This window comes from Dreissena polymorpha, chromosome 7, assembly GCF_020536995.1.
Source record: "Dreissena polymorpha isolate Duluth1 chromosome 7, UMN_Dpol_1.0, whole genome shotgun sequence".
NCBI classification, from domain to species: domain Eukaryota; kingdom Metazoa; phylum Mollusca; class Bivalvia; order Myida; family Dreissenidae; genus Dreissena; species Dreissena polymorpha.
Genome location: NC_068361.1, coordinates 23,045,332 through 23,069,277, shown reverse-complemented (window position 1 = coordinate 23,069,277; position 23,946 = coordinate 23,045,332). Strand labels below are relative to the sequence as shown.

General features: G+C 36.3%; 1 protein-coding gene across 4 annotated transcripts in view; it reads left to right on the top strand.

The window, feature by feature from the left end:
- Positions 1-23,946, top strand: part of LOC127837725 (uncharacterized) — a 110,407-nt gene that overhangs the window by 48,494 nt on the left and 37,967 nt on the right. Inside the window, exon 1 of one of the 4 annotated variants that reach the window (XM_052365030.1) lies at positions 21,059-21,191. The exons of 1 other annotated variant lie outside the window; for it this stretch is intronic. The gene's annotated coding sequence lies outside the window, so the exon portion shown is untranslated. Of the gene's footprint in view, positions 1-21,058; positions 21,192-23,946 lie in introns of those variants that run through there. 2 more of the 4 variants (XM_052365035.1, XM_052365031.1) reach the window with 2 other exon arrangements.

Genomic DNA, 23,946 nt, shown 5'->3' with positions numbered 1-23,946 from the left:
TAGATGTTTGTAATACTTCCCATCATTTATACGAGTAAGAAAATACAACGCTATTTTGTTCCTTGCATTATCCCACTAACCATTGTTTTTCTGTTTGTTTTTTGTTGTTGTAATTTTCTGTCTATTTGTTTTTGTCTCTTGTACCTGTATTTTGACGGTACGCCGTTAACCGCGAAGCACATGTGCATTGAAATATTGTATAACTTCACATATATTGTTCCTCTTACTGAATACTTGTATGCCTGAGATGTAAATAAAGTTGTGTTCTGTTCTGTTCTGTTGTTCTGTGCGGTAGGAAATTGATCCGTTAATTGCATCAATGATCACACGTGTGTAATGTCGTTAGCCATTAACACTTGATTAAGGCCTGTCACTTTAAGTGTCACTTTAACATCAATTAACTGCAATTAATACACAGCATGCCGAAAGGCCGAAAGACTAATTGTTTTTACAAACAACATTCCAAAATGCATTGAGTTATATTTTTGCGTATATACACCGTCGTTTACTCGACAGTTTAGAAAAATTATAATTCTGTAATACTTAAAACGTCATTTTAAGCATTTAAATAGCAAAATTAATCGTGCCTCGTAAAACGCGTATATATCAGGAAGAGAGTATTATGCCACACGGTGACGGCTTTAGTTAGATCACTTAGCAGGTATTAAGATGTTAAAAACAATGTAAATTTTCGTCTCATTTTTTCTTTGAAAACGCCTTATCGGATATCTCGAACTCTCGTTATCTCGATAGTTTTTCTTGTTCCCGCCGACTTCGAGATAACGAGAGTGGACTGTATAATTAAAAAATAATGAACATCCACACATTATTACAGAGATAGGTGTATGTGCAAGTCACTATTTATGTAATGTGACAGACAAATTACGTGAAAACTAAGCCGAATAACTGAATGTATTACTGTAAGACTATTATACAACGAGCCTCGTTTTTGAAAAACTGGGTTTTATATCAACGACTTAATCAGGTTATTCTTAATATGGACGTACGTATTTTGAGAAACTGGGGCCTCTGAACAGGGGCCTGGTAGTGCCTATTGCATGTGTATGTTTTAGATGCCATGTCCATGTGCAGTTGTGCGACTTCAGTGACATTTCGAACTGCGTAGTGAGAATACGATGTACATACTGTCGAAAGTTGCCGGTTTATTTTTATATTTAAATATATACTATGAAATGGTATATGCATATTTACGTCTCGTTCTGCAATACTAAGCTTAATACGTAAAGTGTCATCTCATATTAGTCTGTGCAGTCCGTGTATAATACTCAGGGACGACACTTTCCGGTTACACTGAATTTCCGATAAGAAAACACTTCATTTTAACGATAAAATAAAGCGAAACGTGTCGTCCATATTAAGCATGTAGACATTGCACAGTCTAACATGGAACGAGGCTTTACGAACATATTGTAAGACCAGTATAAGCCAGAACGATTTTAGGATGGTTTCAGTGTCTGTTCTATGTTTATCGAGTACTCCCGATGTATCTTACATTGCCGGTGTCCGGATACTGAATCCCACGGACAATTGTACCCACGCTACATTATTTTGACAGCCCGACATTCGTGCTTATTTTTTTTTTTTGATAACCCGAACGTTCCTTCCAACGTTCTTTTGACAAACCGGACGTTCGCTCCTACGGTATTTTGATAAGCCGGAAAAAAAATCACAATATTTTGACAGCCCGCACATTCGTTCATAGGTTATTTTGACATTCCTGATATTCGTTCCTAGTGTGAAATACTTGAATTGTTATTGGATAATGCATAATTTAACATCTTTTGACAAACATAACTATTTTTCGTATTCATTATATCAAAAGAGATGCGAACATATCTTTAAAAACGGTATTAAATCGGAAGTGTGTAAGAGCGCGATAAACAAGCGTGAGTTGCATCCCTTTTCAGGACTACAGATGGAGCTGGGTCCGAAGTTATGACGATCAATACAGCCTTTTCCGGTATAATATGGCCCTCCCTATTGACAAATAAACCGTGTGTTTTTTACATAAATATATCGATTCATCCACGACTTGCCATTTAAAAAGTGAAATAATTTTGTGTTATTTGAAACAAACCATGAGCAGATTCTAATGTTGTGGAAGAAGTTCCGGAAATTCGAAGAAAGATTTCAGTAAAATGCATGTACATTAAATGTATATGGCGCGTCTAAATGTTTCAAAGTTGTGAAAACATCAGTTTTAGCGAGACAATATTTTTTCGATCTTTCATAATACATCGCGCAGAGTTTGATTGTTAAATACTACGTAATGAAAAAAGAAGGTCACCAACTGCACTGAATTTGATTTTAAACAAATGCATTATTTCTGATAACTCTTTTTGCGACAGCCAAGCCCTGAAATGGTCGTCTGAGGAGGCTATTTCTCGCGCAATATCTGGCAAAGCGCATGCGTGGAACCACCAGATGACGTGACCAGAAGTGTCGTTGAAATCGTTGCATCGCGTGGTGATGGCGCTTTCGGGGATAAAGCAATAGACGACTGTCGGATAGAAGAATGGTGTCTACGTACGTATCATTTCAACTGACGATTATACATTTTTGAACACATATATAGATTGACAACATTAACTGACAAAAACCTGTATGCATAAATATATACATGTTAGTTTTTGAATAAAAGCTTCAAATGTAATATAAAACAAGATATGTGTTTGTCAGAAACACTATGTCCCCTTCTGCGCCGCCTTGGAGCTATATATTTGACCTTTGACCTTGAAGGATGACCTTGACCTTTCACCACTCAAAATGTGCAGCTCCCTGAGATACACATGCATGCCAAATATGAAGTTGCTATCTTCAATATTGCAAAAGTTATGGCTAAATTTTAAAGTTGGAGCAAACAAACACACAAACAAACCAACAGACATGGCAAAAACAATATGTCCCCCACTATAGTGGTGGGGAACATATAAATACAATAACGTGCGACTATGTTTTCATCTCGTGAAGAACGTGCACGAACGAAGCCGATCAAAATTATAGGACGAAATAGACTATTACCGAAGTACACTTTGCAGTAGACTTGGGAAAATCCCACCGATACCACGGTCCAAACAATCTTGACTTACTTAATCCAGCGATGGAAGTTTCATTCAAATTATAACGGTTCATAAAGGACATACTCGACTTTTCCCAACTAAAGCTTGACTTTTTTAAACCAACCAACACCACACTCTCGGTCAGCAGACGATTTATTGCAGATATCAATCTAACGGAGGATTCCGGATATAGTCGATGTATCACGATTGCCAACACCACGGAATCAACAACATTAGCACATTAAATCAACCAATGGTAATAACGGTTGATACGTATGTGATTTCGAGAGGATTTTCTAGAAGACAGCATTGTTTGTATTTAAAGATTAGTGGGATTGAAGATTACTTATTCATTCAAGGGTTCAAGTGTGAACTTCCAGCTTAAAAATGTAACAAGTGTCGAGTTTGTGTTTGCGAGCTATAGGAGCCATAGTTATGGGAAAACTGTGCTTAATGCATGTGCGTTAAGTGTCGTCCCAGATTAGCCTGTGAAGTCAGAACAGATTAATCAGGAAAGACGCTTTCCGCCTAATCTGGACTTGAGAGACTGTTTTTGAACGACAAATCGCATCAAAGCGGAAAGTTTCGTCCCTTATTAGCTTGTGCAGACTGCACAGTCTAAACTGGAGCATTCTACTTTACGATAGCCAAAACTTTGGCTCTTGCAATTATGCACCACACAATAATTGTTCATATGAGCCTCGTTCTGAGGATACCGGGCTTAATGCAAGTGCTTAAAGTGTCATCCCATATTAGCATGTGCAGTCTGTACATGCTTATGAGGGACGACGCGTTCCGTCTAAACTGTATGTCCGCTACGAAGAGACCTACCTTTGACCTCTATAAAAACACTTCTATAAAAGTGAAAAATGTTGTACCTGATTGGCAAGTGTGGACTGAACAGGCTTATCTGGAACGACACTTTACGCACATGCATTTATCACGGTGTTCCCAGAACGAGGCTCACATGTTCCAGCTTTAAGGTTCCGTCCCTTTATGCTCTATAGCGGAGCAAGATAAACGCTCCTGAAACGTGTGTACCTCTGGTTTGATAGACCGGGCGGCATTCGGCTTTGAGGGCGGGATCTGCGGGCACCTTGTCGAGTTATCTGCCCCTGCTAGCTAACAGATGGTGCCCATTGATGACTCCGGTGAGTAAAGTTATAAAAGCTGAATGAAGAATTGGTTTTGCACGGACTATCTGCGTGCGGATTACCATCGTGGTTATCTAACACAGCCCCGTCATATTTACATGGTGATACCAATATATTTGCATATTTTTCAGAAATACAAACTCGTGGTTTTCACCGATCAGATATTTCGCATTGTTTCCCATTTATCATAACCTGAAATATCATCTCTTTTTTATATTTATCCTTCCTGTATTAAATCCAACAAATATCGAAATCATATTTGTTCAATGTGTCATTTTTATTAATTTATAAATCCATATTCATATACTCACTCATCCGACCACATACTCACATCACTTTCTGCTTCTTCCGCTTCATTCGTTTCTTCCTATATTTTCTCTTCCTTCCTTTTTCTTCATTCAAACAAATACAGAAAACCATCCATTATTATTATATGTTACTTACATTAACTCACATATTCATTCATAAAGTCACACTCATATACGTACTAAATCATCGACATAATCTCACCACTTAAAGGTCGCCGTGGCGAGGTAGATATGCTGTTCTTCTAGCGATCGGGTGGTCAAGGGTTCAACCACCGTGTAGAAACAACCATGAGGGGCGTGATTTATCCTCCTTTCATTAGATTTCCACCCTTTTTATGTCAAACTTATTTTATAAATAGTTATAAACTAGTTATAAACTATGCTTGATCAATATAGAAATGAAGATATAAGCTAAATCCTGTAAGTAGGGTAGGGCATTTTTCTCCTATTAGTGGGTTCTTAAATCACACCACTAAGCAATATATTCTCAATTTATTTTCCAACTGTCATGATAACGAAACTGTCCAATAGTTTGTGATAACAAATATTGTTTTTCAATGCCAGATAATAATTGTTTTTACCGCGAATAGTCTGAAGCAAAGACGATTGCATTGAAACTACCTGTATAGAACATTTGACACAATGGTGTTTTAAAATATGAAATATGAAAATGTATTGCATGTACGTATTTTTTTTTCAAGCTTAACATAACACTTCAAAACTGACTGTATTAACCGTCTTAATTAAAACTTATAATCTTATAACGCAAACACTAAATTGCTTGGTTCCCTTATTATAGAGTGTGCATCATTTGATCGCCTACCTTATTTCTGTAGTAAAATACGCGGTCGGGATTTTGTTACTATCACAAACATGGAACTTTGTCACAAACATTAGCAAATGGGGTTTGCTTATTTAGTATAATGATATCTCACTCGACAACAAGCGTATAGTATCTGAACATCATCCCGAAGATCCGCGATGCTGCATGTGTTGCGCAAATGACATTTGCGTATCGTGCGCTTTCTTTAGAACGCGACGGGCTGAAATCAAAGATACAATATGGATTGCATAGGTTTCCTATGTGTTTGTGTTCTCAACAGGGCCTCCGCTCATTGTTTCAACCATTCTTAGTGTAACTAGCAGAAACGTCGGCGTCGCTTCATTTTCGTCCTTCCTAGCCTGTATTCCACAAACAATTCTTCAAAGTTTCTCATTTATAGGTGCATGAACAGTCGTTTTCGGTATAATTACTGAACATTGTATTTATGATGGAGGATAATCAAAAACATAAAAACAACAACATTTATTATGATGATTATATACACTGTACATACATGCACTTGCACAACATAAATTTGTTGTATATAAGAAATCACAAGTATTGATATATAGACAAACTTTTTTTAAAGTCATGATTATCTGTTATTTTTAATACATTGAGTATATTTATAAACGACATTTGTACGTGATATCGGGTAAATCAATACAAATATCTCTATGACATTTGACGCAACTTTGTTTTACATATAATTCTGGCAATTTCAATCATAAAACATGATTTTAATTTACCAGGTTTTTTTAAGCGGAACGGCTTGCTTGATTTCTTATTTAGTTTGCAATAAATTTTAAACAAGACATTAAATAGTATATATCAAAATTACCTTAATCCTGGAATGAAATTGATATGCTGCTATCTAATCGGAACAATACCTGAAACTTATACTAGTAGTTACACTAACCGTTCGTAGTGAAAAATAAGTATTGATACCAGAGGGTAATACTAACAGTTACAGGGTTAGTTACTGACCCGATACGGGATATAGAGATCTGTGGAAAATCATATCGGGGCGAGACCGAAGGTCGAGCTTTGATATGGTTTTCCACAGAACCGTAACTTACCCTGTAACGATTATATCACGCCAACTACTTTCCATCTAAATTTTCTGCTTCTTTGTTTAGCCAAAATTTGTGGGAGGGAATGTTATGAGCTCGGTTTTAAGTACCAAAAATATTTACAATTTAAAGACATGTGTTTTCAGTGACGTTCTTTTGGTCTGGTGTTTTAACAAACATAATAAGCTGGATATGCATATAAATCTGATAAAACGCAGATTCACTTACATATAAATCAAACCATGTTTGTTATTTACAATTTTTGACAAAGAATCATTCCACTGTTCTTTCTTGTAAAGTTGACTTGAAAACGGTCCGCTCGGAAACAAACTTTTACTTAAATTATTTATGTTGAACACTGAATGTTAATGGCTTAAAGTAGCTCTCCATGAAAGTTGAGTACACATATTTCGCTAATCCATGCATGTCATATGAATATATTTACTAGTTAAATCGCTATTTGTAATTTACACTAAAATTGTGCTGTCATTCTGCATCTCAATGTTTTGCTCTTCAAACTCATTTTTGAGTACGAACCGAACGAAAGGAAAAGCGCGGAAAGTCCTTTTGTAGGTCACAGAGTACTAAACTTATTCGAGCAGCCATTCATTTTATACAGCCTCATATCGATAAGCATTAGAAAATCTAAATGCACTGTTGAATTGACGATTCGATTCCGGGCGGCCATTTTGAATGTTTCTACTGCCCTATATAATCTACTGACACCATATAGAATATATGGGGTCAGCGTGTGACGTCAAACAGCCAATGAGAGAAGAGTATTTTGAAGATGGCGTGATATAAGGTTATACAACGGCGAAAATAACTGTATCGACATGGACATCGCCATTTTGTTTGTCAAGTGATTACCCACCCTGGATATTGCAGAATAAATATTGGCAAAGAATTTTGGTAATATTGGGTACTTTCGGGTAATTTCGCTTTTTCTCGCTCTATGGACGGAAATTGCCGAACGACGGTATTAAAAAAAGTTAAAATTTTTAATATATTGTAAACAAATAAAATATTTAATTATCTGATAAAAAGATGAAAGTTATTTGAACTATTAACGTATAATTTATTTTTTCAAGTGTCAGTTTACAACAGATTGTATTTTAATTGCATGATGATACATGTGTAACCTCGCTTTAACCGGAAACGCGAAAATCACGTGGCCATGGTGCTATGTATAAATAAAGTGTTTTTGAACGATAGGACTGTTTTAGTTCGTCTCCTGAAATATGTATATTCACAAACAATTAAATGAGTTTTACTCTAGACCTTTGGGGTTGCAAATATTGTGCCGGACATCATCAACATCATCAACATCCTCCTCCTCCACCTCCTCCTCCTCATCCTCCTCCTCCTCCTCCTCCTCCTCATCATCATCATCGTCATCATCATCATCATCATCATCATCATCAGCATCATCATCATCATCATCATCATCATCATCATCATCATCATCATCATCATCATCATCATCATCATCATCATCATCATCATCATCATCATCATCATCATCATCATCATCACCATCATCATCATCATCATCATCATCATCATCATCATCATCATTTTCATCATCATCATCATCATCATCATCACCACCACCACCACCACCACCACCATCATTATCATCATCATCATCATCATAGTCATCATCAATATCATCAGTATCATCATTATAATAATCATCATCATCAGACGCGAGTATATAACATGACTAATAAGCAGTCAAAACGTCAGGCAGTGCGATTTTTTTAAGGATGTTATATTATTATGAATCGAGTTATAATGGTAAAAATAATGTATGCAGTTATACGAAGGCCCGTCTTTGGGTATAAATGACATTTATATATATGGAAAGCATATGTATACATTAATGACTATAAACGCCAAGATTAACTACAAATACTTGGCATATTATATTGTTGGGATTGTTTTGAAGAGTTAACAATTGTGTTACAATGATAGATTATGAGTGTAAAGTTGAATAATCTAAAACAAGCTCTTCAGACGACAATGGTTTTCGTAGAATCCAAACGGTTCCTCGAGTACATACTACTATTGAGGGTAATGTTTAACTGTGTGTTTATGCTTAGGACAAGTGTTTCAAGTTACAAATTCTTCTTATCAATATACCGGGGTTCTTAACGCTTTTTTTGTTAAGAAAAACATTGACAGCCCCCAATAGGCGATGAAAGTGCGCAACACTTGCTCTGTACTAAAAAACTTAACAAAACTTCCTTCTGTGATCTGCAGAGGTTGATTGTTTATAAAAAGTGTTATCTTAAAGAAACCACAACTTCAACAAGGCTTTTTATAGATTGAATAGTGAACATGTATATATTTCAATTTTTACATCATGGTTGTGTTACGCAAGCCTGTGCGACTGTGACAGACTTCATCATGCATTATTTGTTTAATTTAGATTAACTGTGCTACGTTTGATAAAACATAATGAGCATCCATGACAACATAAATTTGTGTAACTTCAATTGATTAGAAATAAACATAAGTAAACCCTGCCTACGTTTAAACCTAATGAAGTGCTTGGTGTCAGTTTACAATATGTGAATATACGTTTTAAAAATTATGGAGGAACGACTGCTGACTGAAAAATAATGTTAACAGTAAATTATTTTAACAACTTCTGTACTTATGTAATGCCTTCTTTTTAAACAATAATAACACACCTTTTGCAATTATTGTTCAAGTTGTTCAACGGTGTTCGACGGAAGTGTAAACCTTAATCGAAGTTTCATTGAGAAGGGAAATGGTTTTGGAAATGGTGGAGGAGAATATTGGTAAGGTAACATATCACCGTATATATTGTGTAAGCAATGCCTTTTGACATTGCAAGATAAACATGACTGTGCAACTTGCAAAACAATATAGAACTAGCCTGCAACAACACAATTATTGTTATGTCTACATTATATTTAACTTATTCCAGTTACAATAGGATTCAATTAAAAATGTAAAAATTCAAAGCATTTTGTTTGCGTTTCTTTTCTATCAAGATTGAAAGCCTTGTAGCCTTTAAAGACGGACACGTTGGCCTTAAATAGTTGTAATACAAAATATTATTTCCCAGCAACAAGATAATGCATCACCAATTTATACATACACCGGTAAAAACACAGTGTGTTGTCAGCCTTATTCGACAAAATCCTCATGCAAGACAATATTTTCCTTGTGAAACAACAATCAGTACAACTATGCCGAACTTTGTTTTTACATTTGTATATAGATTTATACGTAAGGACATCCAAGTCTAGGCGGTTTTCTAGACGTTATACATAAAAGTGTTCATTAGCAGCAAACTGAACCCTTATTTCCGGCGTAGATGGCAATTTATGTATCTTTTAATTAGTTTAAGATTGCTCTTTGAACTGTGTGACCACACACTTCAATATCATCTCGAGAATCGACATAGACATATTGTTTTCCTTCAGCCCACATAGTGCTGGATTAAAATAAAATATATATATATATATATATATATATATATATAATTTTACAATTTACTAATTAACGTCAATATAATGAAAGTGTTTTAATCGTGGTCGAGTACTAAATGTGTTCAATTCGTATTTGAACGACTGTTTTGTTCTTGAGCACGCAATAATATGAAGTTATATAGACCAAGATCAAACTTTCTATTTGGTGTGGCCTTAGTGGTACCGAGAGGGTTAACAATGATGTATTGTTTAGATTATTACTGTTATGACGTTCATTATTTCATATTGAATGAGATTGTGTGTCATTAAAACATGTGCGTGCGCTTTAGGTTATTGATATATCATTACGCTGATTATCCAATGAACAATTGTCCGAACTATTTTATCGTGTAGGCAAAATAAAACATTTGAATTCATTTAGCAATTTATTTGCGGCCATATTGAAGACATTTACTTTAGCACCAAAGATAGTTGCCGAGGTCGTATCTAGTTTTTAAAACTGATGTTGTGAGGAGATAAGTATATCCCATGAAATAAGGCGAAAATGCCGAACATATTTAAAAAAAAACTCTTTTAAAATGAATAATCGGTTTAATCAAAACAAATTTTTAACTTCGAACAAATTCTAAAATATATACAAGATAGTACTTAAGCGGGGCTTAACAAACTTCGCTTGGATGCTAAGCATTTATACGGAAGCAAAGGTTTTCATTTATATGGCCACTTCATTGTGAAACCTGAAAGCGACTATACACTGAATCTCGTAGCAAACTTATAACTGAGTAGCACTGAGTGTCCAACGCACAAATTGTGCAATCCGTTTGCACGTTTTTTCCTAGAATGAAGTAAAAATATGTATTATTGTGTGTCATGTTCAGCTCCTTGTGTTATTTTGCGAAAGAGTGTGTCACGTGTTACTCAGTTTAGTAGTATCATCATCATCATCATCATCATCATCATCATCATCATCATCATCATCATCATCATCATCATCGTCATCGTCATCGTCATCATCATCATCATCATCATCATCATCATCATCATCATCATCATCATCATCATCATCATCATCATCATCATCATCATCATCAGCAGCAGCAGCAGCAGCAGCAGCAGCAGCAGCAGCATCATCATTATCACCACCATCATCATCATCATCATCATCATCATCATCATCATCATCATCATCATCATCATCATCATCATCATCATCATCGTCGTCGTCGTCATCGTCATCGTCATCGTCATCGTAATCGTCATGATGATGATGATGATCATCATCATCATCATCATCGTCATCGTCATCGTCATCGTCATCATCGTCATCATCAGCATCATCATCATCATCATCATCATCATCATCATCATCATCATCATCATCATCATCATCATCATCATCATCATCATCATCATCATCATCATCAGCATCATCATCATCATCATCATCATCATCATCATCATCATCATCATCATCATCATCATCATCATCATCATCATCATCATCATCATCATCATCAACATCATCATCAGCAGCAGCATCAGCATCAGCATAATCATCGTCATCATCTGCAGCATCAACATCATCATCATCATCATCATCATCATCATCATCATCGTCATCGTCATCATCGTCATCATCATCATCATCATCATCATCATCATCATCATCATCATCATCATCATCATCATCATCATCATCATCATCATCATCATCATCATCATCATCACACAATGTGTATATACACCTATCAAATATTGATTTAATATGTATTTGAATGTTCCAAATAATTAAGTAAACGAACATTTAGTCTAAATCAAATTATAAATCTTAATATTGTAAAATTAATAAGACATGTATTTGAATATATTGTGTTGGTTATTGTGTTTAACATATATCCACTACTGAATCAGGATTGGCCTTGTTTAGATCGTGTTTAAGTGTTTTGTTTCCAGTTAGAGAAAAGCCTGAACAATAGATGAGAGTGAGTGTTCTTCTTAATAAGGAAGATTTTTAGCGGCGTGGAATTCATAATCTTAAGTCTTCAAGTGCATGTAAGTGATATGTCAAGCACATTCGTAACTAAACAATACTATTTTATGACCATGGGTTTTTCGCTTCTTTATGAAACCGGTTGTCTTTATAAAAAGCGCTTTTAAAAGATTGATATTTATATTTAATACATATGCTTCATCATTCATTAATAAGCTATTTTTCGCTCCCCCCACGCTCTCAGACAAGAATTACATAAATATATGACTACACACAATTGATTTCATTATATTTCAATGCATCGCATGCGCCAGTTAAAAAGATCAAATTCTTATTTCCAATTAAATTGTCTTAAACATGCATTGTGGTCCAAATAACTGTCACGTAAATATAAAAATATATGAAAACTATAAAATGTTCTGCATTTCAAGGTCAGAAACGCCAATCATTGAAATTTTAAGTGTAAGCATAGCAATATTCACCCTAGCTTGTCAGAAAGAAGCCATTCAAGGTTCATACCCATTCATTTAAAAACACAGTCGGAATATGTGTACGTCTTACTTTTAAACAAGGCCAGCACGATAGGCAGCCAATGAGCACTGGTTTGTGTACTAGGTCGCTACAGGGATGTAACTCTTGTTTGTCAGATACAGGCCATTACATCTGTATATCCATTTACTGGAACTAACGCACGCGGAATGAAAAACGCCTTGAATTGTACAAGTGTGTTTTCATCGTTGAAAATGCATCGATAAAAGCATTCACTGTTCACGTTCAAAGACGCGAAAAAAAACAAGACATTAAAATGAGTACATTTGTTGGCGGAACAGCCAGTGATTAAATCAAAGCTGCACCAGACGTTTTGTGTTTAATGCCAATAAGTGGTGTTATCAACATAAACACACAAATACTAAATTGTCTCCTGTTTCATCACACGGTGATGTCATCCCATAACTGGTGTTCAACTAAAAGTACGTTACCGTATTAACGCACTTTGATATTGAACCAGACTGTGGCTTTGAACAACCTGTTTGACGTTAAAAAATACTACGAAATAAATCTAAATAATAAGACAAATCGAACACCACCACAACGAACCCACGAACTTTGTAATCGTTGGGCACTGAGGACCGGAAGACCAGCGAGCATTTCTCTGAGGTTTCTTCAAAATTAGGCGTGAGGTCAATGGTCATGTCCGGCGGTCGGCAGATACTTCAGTAAACGAAAACACCTAACGATTCCGAGACCAACTATTACTGGGGTGGTGACAGCTACTTTAAGCGTTTATTTGTTTCATTACTATGTGTATCAACAAGCATTACAGAAATAAAGATTGAGGAACAAATCTAAAAAATACAGTTATCGTGTTTTTATCTCCTGCCAAAGCCTGAGGGATATATAATTGGCGTTTTCCGTCAGTCCTACCGTCCGTTTGTCTGTTCGTTCGTCCGTCTATCAGTCGGTCAGTCTGTAACATTTTTTTCAGGGCTATATATCAAAAACTATATAAGATATCAACATGACACCTAATGTATGTTATGATATCAATGAGGAAAAGTACCATACACAATAATAGTGATTAGAGACTGTTCAGCGAAAGTTAATTTTATAAGAGAAAATATCGTTTAAAAAAAACGACCAAGATCGGTATTATACCGAGTTCGAGAGTTTACCTTATAGCTACTCACAGTCACTGCAACACGGAACCAACATAACTACTTGTTTTGTTTTGTTGATGTGTTTAAGCAGAATGATGAGTGGCTCATCTATTGAATGTTAAAAAGTTCGGACATCTCGCGGAACGGGATTTTTTCAGAATGCAAAGATGATTCCGCTGTTGTTAGTTTTGACACCAGACACATGATTTGACAAAACTTATACGGAGAAAAGAGGAAAATTATGATAAGTTACACACCAAATGTCAAACCCCTGGCCCCTTCCGTTTTCTAAGAAGAAGACTTCTGAAGTTATCGATATTTACTATGTAAAGTGTGTATATACTACCGACATCACTTTGTTTTGATTGAACATTTCTCACTAGCAATAGACCAGCTGTCTATAATCTTCCTTGTTAAGAAATAACAGTTATCAAGCATTGGTTGAAAGGGCGGTTATGACTCGTTTTTAAAAACTTCCTTCTGCGGTATGAAGAGGGTTAATATTTAATTATTACCATTTAAATGTGACAATAAACAGATGCAACTTTAAGTTTTTATAGACAGTGTTTACAATGACTTTTCTGAGTAAGATAATTTGGTACAGACATTCTGATTTTGCGAAACTAAGGTTTTGTTGAATAATTCAAAGATAATTTTGAAGAGTCCGACGTACTTCCTTGACACAAAAACAAGGATTCCGAGTCTCATGTCCCGTTAGTGTCGAACACTGATTAGTAATATGCGTTTGTGTTGTATGTATTTAACACTAACATCACTATATGGCACAGTGGCCACTGTACATTCAAGCTGGAACAACGCCATGTATTGATGTAGGACACACTTTGACTCATACAAATATTATAATGATTGATTGCTGCAGCATTTCAAAATGTTCACACGCGTCTACCTAATTGATAATGGAGCCAATCGTGTATCTGGTTTCAATATGATATCACAGTATCATCAGGGATGATAAGTCATTATTATGATCCTCGTTTGGTACAAACTGGGCTTAATGCCTCTGCGTACAGTGCCGTCTCATACTTATATGTGCAGTCTGTTATCAGGGACGACGATTCCCGCATTGTCTGGACTTAAGGAGATACTTCGTTTAAATATAAATTCCATAAAACGGAACGTGTCGTCCCCTTTGGCTCATATATATTCATACAATCGAAGACATGTAAATATCGACAATTTTTTTTAGAAAATAATAATGAATAAACTTTGTTCTACTAAACATATCTGGATGCATGCGCGTAAAATGTCTTACCTACTTAGTCAGTGCAGACGACACTTTCCGCATATGTCTTACCTACTTAGTCAGTGCAGACGACACTTTCCGCATATGTCTTACCTACTTAGTCAGTGCAGACGACACTTTCCGCATATGTCTTACCTACTTAGTCAGTGCAGACGACACTTTCCGCATATGTCTTACCTACTTAGTCAGTGCAGACGACACTTTCCGCATATGTCTTACCTACTTAGTCAGTGCAGACGACACTTTCCGCATATGTCTTACCTACTTAGTCAGTGCAGACGACACTTTCCGCATATGTCTTACCTACTTAGTCAGTGCAGACGACACTTTCCGCATATGTCTTACCTACTTAGTCAGTGCAGACGACACTTTCCGCATATGTCTTACCTACTTAGTCAGTGCAGACGACACTTTCCGCATATGTCTTACCTACTTAGTCAGTGCAGACGACACTTTCCGCATATGTCTTACCTACTTAGTCAGTGCAGACGACACTTTCCGCATATGTCTTACCTACTTAGTCAGTGCAGACGACACTTTCCGCATATGTCTTACCTACTTAGTCAGTGCAGACGACACTTTCCGCATATGTCTTACCTACTTAGTCAGTGCAGACGACACTTTCCGCATATGTCTTACCTACTTAGTCAGTGCAGACGACACTTTCCGCATACACTGGATTTTCGTTTAGAAGAGACCTCCTTAAAACTAAAAATTCCAAAATTTAATAATATATATTGTTTATTCTTAGGCAGTAACACAATAATTTAATTTATTTTCGGACTGCAAGGGCTTGTCTGGATTGCTACTTTACGCACAATCATTACGTCAAGAATTCCCAGAACGCAGATCTAATATTTAACAACATTTAACATTCAAATGTTATGCCAGATGTTATGTGGGGACCTCAAAATCCACAGGTCAAAAACTGTGACACCACAAACCATGCAGTGAAATGTCTTGAAAACACGAATAGTCCAGTAAAATGCGGTGACACCACACACGTCCGGTTTAATGTTGTGACACCACAGACGACAGGTTCTATGCTGTGACACCAAAACAGTTCAGTCAAATGGTATGACACTACAAACCTTTTAATCAAATGTCGTTACATCATATAACGTTCAGTCAAATGTCGTGACACCGAAAACCATCCAGTCAAATGTCGTGACACAAAAATTCGTCAAGTCAATACTCGTGACACTACAAACTGTTAAGTCAAATGTCGTGATACCACAAACGGTTCAAACAAATGTCGTGACACTACAGATCGTTCAGTCAAAGGTCATGACACTACACACCGGCCAGTCAAATGTTATGACACTACAAAACGTTAAGTCAAACTTCACGACACTACAAACCGTTGTGTAAAATGTCATGACACCACAGACCGTCCAGTCAAATCTCGTGACACCACAAACCATTCAGTCAAAGGTCGTGACACTACAAACTGATCAGTTTTATGTTTTGACACTACAAAACGTTCAGTCAAACTTCGCAAGACCACAAACCATCCATGTTACAACACAAACGATTTACACAATATTGATATTAAAAGTGTTATTAATACTTAGGTAATATTAACTAGTATAATAAAAACATGTGTGATTGTTTTATTATTTTAACAAATATCTTAATCGGTTGCAACGACTTAGATATTACGACGGGTTTTTATCATCTAACATTCAAATAACGAAGTTCAATGGTATAACCTTCATTGCCAGATATCAAGATCACAGCGTGCGACTTGAAGACGGGGCACTTCTTGTGCGAGCTTCAGGCGAGGTCTTATCCATCGGACTTTGATCAGTGTCCGAACGACTTCCGGTGGCAGCGAAGGGGCGGCCCTTTTGATACCCTGAACTTTCTCGTCCACACCACTGGTCTGACTTCCGGTTTGTTAGTTTTGTTAAATAGTTACTTTATTTAAAAAAAAGAACTCATCGGAATTTTATTAGGACATATATTTTGGCATTCCCTTTTATCGTTGCAAAATGAAGAGAAACATGTGTTTTTTCACAATTTAATTGCACACAAATTTAATCTTCAACACAAATGCATGAACACAATTATCAAATGTATCTGTTTCCTCAAAAAAAGTGGGTGCATTTATAAACAATTAAATATTTGTAATATGACGAGCATTTTCTGGGAGAAAAACAGTTTTGATACTTACGCACTATTATAAATTGTCATCGTTTTGTATTATTAGAAACATTTTCATGGAGACAAAGTCAATGTTTCTTCATGAAACATATTCTTCTTAATAATACGCACTATTATAAATTGACATCATTGTTCGTAATATTACTCACATTTTCAGGAAGACACAGTCAGTTTTTTGGATTAAAATCAACATTTTTGATACTTCGTAATATTACGCACTATTATTAATTGTCATACTTGTTCGTAATATTACGAACATTGACAGGGAGAAAAAGTCATTTTGTTTGCTTTACAAATCAACATTTTTGTAGGCTTAAATAACACAAATATACACATTTAGGTATATTTACAAATGCCTTCAAAGGATTCATTAACACCAAAATAATGCACATGTTTAACATTTTCGAATAGTTCTGAAATTAATGAACTATTTACAATTGTTCCAATACTGTTAATGTATATTAACTCTGATCAATTGTATGAAACACTTTATACGGATTCTTAACACTTACATTCGTTGTATATCAAAATGTACAACCAAATTCAAATCTATTCAACTATATTCATCAAAATTCATTAAATGAATCAAAATCAGTGTAAAAATAATAAATTGGACATTTTTAAGAACGTTGCTTTTAAAGAATCAATGACTCGTTTTATAGTACGGTTTATTATAAGCTCACATTTATATTACATGCATCGATATCATACGATAAAAAGGATTTGATATCCGGAATATTTTTTGGCCTCATTTGTGCACGTGGTAGCATATACTTGCGCACCTGAAAGTCCTTTTGATCAAGTACTGACGCGCGAACTTACAAGACTGACATTGCCGGAAGCACTTACTATGACACTTTATAAATCGCTAATAGTTGTTATTTTGAACTCACCAGTCTGGGTTTTTTCCGATATATGAACGCGCGCGGTAGGTACGAACAAACGCTGACATGCAAATTTTAAAAGAGAGTGAATCAATAATGTATCTTATCGCTGAATAGTAAACACCACTTTTTCTGCTCAAGCGTTCGTTATAGTTGATAAAAATACCATGCTTTAATCATCTTTAGATGAGCTGTAACACGATATAATGCTACATTTACATGTGAACAGCTTCGGTCACGTAACTCTGTCATTGCATACACCGTGCGTAGGCCTGAGCGTACAGTTTTATTGGAAGTTTGTCAACGAAACTACCAAGACATTTAGGCTATCGTATATATATTATACTATTCAAATATTTTTAAAATCATTCAGACGAACTCCAAACCTTACTTTCCTCAGTCCATTCATTTGTAGTACTAGAATTAATATATCGCTCCATATCAGTTGGATATTTATATGTCTATTGATATAGCTCAATTGTGATGATTTTCTTTAATCTAATCTGAAAAGTAAAGACAATTATTCGCTAAAGACTAGGACCTTAAGATTAGAAGGCACATCACTAACGATCTTTAACATAAATTACTTTTATTTGCTATATCTATAAAGCATGCCGAAAAAACAAGAACATCATCATGAATAATGTTTTGCAGCAGAGGTATTGCATATGTCAAGCCGTTTGTATATGTTTGGTATATAAGTTTTTTCTCATGTCGTTAAAGGATGTTTGCTACTGGACCCATTCGTATAGGCGGCTGTACATCTGAACGGTGTATTTATACTTTAAGCCTGTATTAAACTTCTGACATACATGTACATGTGTATATCAGTGTGAGAATTGTTATGTGTAATTATTAGTAATGATAGTTATAATAGTTATTGTAATAACAACAAAAGACTTGAATTTTTATATTTCCTAAAAGAAACACTACTGTCGTTTAAATATTTATTATTCATTATTGAATGGGAAGCAAATCGGATATCGACGTCAATGGTCATTACTGTACGCGCTAAAAAAACGGAAAAACCCACAGCGCGCGAGTTCCGAATTAAATCTATTGTTCAAACGCTTACATGCTCACGTGAAGATGATCTATTCCGGATGTCACACTCATGTGCACTTGTTATTTAGACAAACATGCGATATGGAAACTTTCTGCGCGGTCTGTTTAATATATCTTTACAAAATAGATCACAATGTCGTAGAGATAAATTTAACCACGTCCGCACATTCAATTCTCTTCGAAAAAATTCCGTAAAATAAGATATTAATTTTGAAGTATATAAATAATATTTTACACGATTAATTTCCAAGTATGCTGTTTAATTTAGTAATATTTTACACGATTCATACCCGTTTACAATTCATATTGAAAACTTTACTAGGTTAATGTGCTTTAAAAAAAAGTATAAATTGTTCTATCATTTCGTTATATTCGTGAATAAAACATTTACATTTTGAATAATTGTGTTACTTCATAAGCATATTTTTTTCCTCGTATATTACTTAACTTAATCCACGATAACGTGAGGTAACACTGCTCTGAGAGAGAAACGCAGAAGTATATGTAAGTGAGCCGCTTTCTGGGAAAACGGGGCTAAATGCATGTGTCTTAAGTGTCATCCAATATAGGACTGCACAGGCTTATCAGTGAAGACACTTCAAACGTTTCTGCATAATGATCTCATTTTGTCATCTATTACTTAACTAAAGTAACGATAACGTGTAGCAACACTGCCCAACGAGAGAAGCGCAAAAGTATATGTATATAAGTCGAACTCTGGGAAAACAAGGCTTAATGCATGTGGCTTAAGTGCCATCCAAGTTACGGACTGCGTGGGCTTATCTGGGAAGACACTGCGCTGTATTTGTAGGTGAAACTTTCGTGACATAAATATTACGGTGATGCTTTTTCTTCTTTTGCTGCTGCTGCTGATGATGATAATGATGTGAAGTCCGTATAGTTTTAAAGTATTACATTATACAATCACATTTAGTAACGTTGTTGCGTTGTGTTTTTTTTCTGTTTTTCTCAGCCCAACATCCTGGCAAGTTTCTGGTGATGTGCTGCCCGTTTTGACCATGGGCATTGCCAAGTAGATTTAGGTCAGGGCAAGTCTATTTGAAAAGTTGGTATTCCGTGGGGAATTAGCTTTTAAAAAATACCTTCGAATGGTTTTCCCACAGTTGATTAGTTAAAGCCACACACCTTGAAATGAACTACATGGCAGAGTAAATTTAAGTATAAATAAGAAACATACTTGATATATGCCAATAAGCATATATATGGTGGTTACAAGGTAGAAATCCGTCTTTTTTGCGCTTTAAAACTTAAAAATAATCGTGTTTGTCGAAATGGACGCATACGTCTAGAAATCGTACTTTCGGTTTTAAAAGCGGTACCGTTTGAAAAATAATAAACTACTTGCTAACTAGGCTAAATATTTAATTTTATCTTCGCTAATTATAATATATTTGTGGACAACAAAGTAAACATCCGTCTATTTTGCGCTTTAAAACTTAAAAATAATCGCGTTTGTCGAAATATACGTATACGTATAAAATCGTTTCAGTTTAAAAAAAATAAATACATAATAAATTACTTGCTAACAAGGCTATAGCTTTAATGACAATTGTGCACACTTTCTAATTGCATCTTTATGTATTGATTAACACGTATTTCATGTCAATTTGTGTGGCTTTAATTGTCAAAAAGCGCAAAGATTCAAGCACATAAAAGGGCACAATTAATTGGGTCAATGCAACAATTTCATTACATAGTCAGAACGGAAAAAGGGCAATTGTGTGACTAGTATTGGATATTTTTACTTCTGGAGTTATATGGTATTTATATACACATACCCTTGTAAACATACTATGTCACTAAGAGCCGATATGTACACAATAGCATAACAACTGTATTGTACGTCATCATACGATGGATTTTGACTCGAGACTTCGGCGAATTTTCATGATAGACACGTTCGAACAAACAAGCACGTGATTGTATGTACATGCACTAAGTCAGTACGAGCTGGTTAGTACACAATGGCCTAATACTTGTTATGTTTGTCACAGGAAATCCACGTCAACGTACTTCCGATTTCTCTCGAGACTGTAACGGATTGTCAAGATACACACATTCGAACCAACAGGCAAGTAATTGTATGTATATGCTTAAATTCAGTACGAGCTGGTGTGGCCTGACAATGGCCTAACGCTTGTTATACACGTCACAGGAAATCCATGTCCACGTACTTTTGATTTCACTCTAGACTTTAACGGATTGTAACGATATACATATTCATATTCAAACGAACAAGTAAGTAAACTTATTTACTGCGTGCTGTAAAAATGTATTAAACGTGTTGAATAATCCATGCTTTATCTTTTGCTGAATCAGGTTTTGTAATATTTAAAGTTATATTAGAATGTATTCGACCGTGTTCGTGTAAAGGTTGTAAATGCTATTTATTTTAGTTTCATTCGAACATGTTAACGTTCAGATATACACGGATGCTTAAAATAATTAAAAAATGAATTCATATATCGTTAATGAAAAAGCATTAAATAAGGAGTGTCGTGGCAATTTTAGTGATTTTTATTCTAATAGTAGGTATTTCTTTTATTTTTTCTACATTTCCTAGATACAAATACTATGGAAAAAATGAAAAACATTAACAAAGTGTCGCCGGCGATGTGTCGATTTTATCCACAATCATGCAGTTTCAACTTCCGACTTTAAACATAATATTAATCACGTCAATACTACTTTACTTGCTGTAAACAGTAAAAACTAAAAACGTGTCGGTAGTGTGTAAGCTTACGTATAGCAATCTGATATGAAATGAAAAGAACCTCGTCAATAGAATGCATAGCATTTCATAAATGTCAAGGTATCACGTTTGTTTGTATGCTATATGAAGGATTACCCGATCGTATACACCCAGTATACAGTAACTCACTCGTACTCACTACGTATACAGTAACCCACTCGTACTCACTTCGTATACAGTTACCCACTCTTACTCACTCCGTATACAGTAACCCACTCGTCCTCACTCCTTGTACAGTAACTCACTCGTACTCACTTCGTGTACATGAACCCGATCGTACTCACTCCGTATACAGTAACCCACTCGTACTCACTCCGTATACAGTGACCCACTCGTACTCACTTCGTATACAGTAACCTACTCGTACTCACTCCGTATACAGTAACCCACTCGTCCTCACTCCGTGTACAGTAACTCACTCGTCCTCACTCCGTGTACAGCAACCCACCCGTTCTCACTCCGTGTACAGTAACCCACTCGTACTCACTCCGTATACTGTAACCCACTCGTACTCACTCGTTGTACAGTAACCCACTTGTGCTCACTCCGTATACAGGGACCCGAGCGTACTCATTCCGTATACAGTAACCCAATCGTTCTCATTACATATACAGTAACCCACTCATACTTACTCTGTAAACAGTAACACGCTCGCACTCACTCCGTAAACAGTTACCCACTCGTACTCACAATTAATATATTAACCCACTCGTACCCACTTCGTTTACAGTGGCCCACTCGTACTCACTTCGTATACAGTAAAACACTCGTACTCACTCCGTATACAATAACCAACTCATACTTACTCCGTATACAGTAACCCACCCATGCTCACTCCGTATACAGTAGCACACTCGCACTCACTCAGTATACAGTAACCCACTCGTACTCACTCCGTATATTTAAACCAACTCGTACGCACTCCGTATACAGTAACCCACTCGGCATCGCTCTGTATACAGTAACACGCTCGTACTCACTCTGTATACAGTAACCCACTCGTACTCTCTCCGTGTGCATTAACCCACTCGTACTCACTCCGTATACTTAAACAACTCGTATTCACTCCGTATACAGTAACACACTCGCACTCACTCCGTATACAGTAACCCACTCGTACTCACTCCGTATACTTAAACCACTCGTATTCACTCCGTATACAGTAGCCCACTCGCACTCACTCTTTTTACATTAACCCACTCGTACTCACTCCGTATACGGTGACCCACTCGTACTCACACCGTATACGGTGACCCACTCGTACTCACTCCGTTTACAGTGGCCCACTCGTACTCACTTCGTATACAGTAACACACGCGTACTCATCTGTATACAATACCCCACTTGTACTTACTCCGTATACAGTAACCCACTCGTACTCACACCGTATAAGTAACACACTCGTTCTCACTCCGTATACAGTAACCCACTCGTACTCATTCCGTATACATAAACCACTCGTACTCACTCCGTATACAGTAAACCACTCGTACTGACTCCGTATACAGTAACCTACTCGTACTCACTCTGTACATAGTAACCCACTCGTACTCACTCTGTATACAGTAACCCACTCGTACTCACTCTGTATACATAAACCACTCGCCCCACTCTGTGTACAGTAACCCACTCGTACTCACTCTGTATACAGTAACCCACTCGTACTCACTCTGTATACATAAACCACTCGCACTCTATCCGCATACAGTAACCCACCCGTTCTCACTATGTATACATAAACCACTCGCACTCACTGCGTATACAGTAACCCACTCGTACTCACTCCGTATATAGTAACCCACTTGTACTTTCTCTGTATACATAAACCACTCGCACTCACTCCGTATACAGTTCCCCACTCGTACTCACTCCATGTACATTAACCAACTCGTACTCACTCAGTATACAGTAACCTACTTGTACTTACTTCGTATACAGTGACCCACTTGTACTTACTCCGTATACATTAACCCATTCGTACTCACTCCGTATACAGTGACCAACTCGTTCTGACTCCGTGTACAGTGAAACACACGTGCTCACTCCGTATACAGTTACCCACTCGTACTCACTTCTGAAACAATGACATACTCGTTCTCACTCCGCATACAGTAACCCACTCGTACGCACTCCGTATACAGTGACTCACTCGTACTCACGCCGTAAACAGTGATCCACTCGTATTCACTCCGTATACAGTGATCCATTCGTTCTCACTTCTGAAACAATGACCCACTCGTC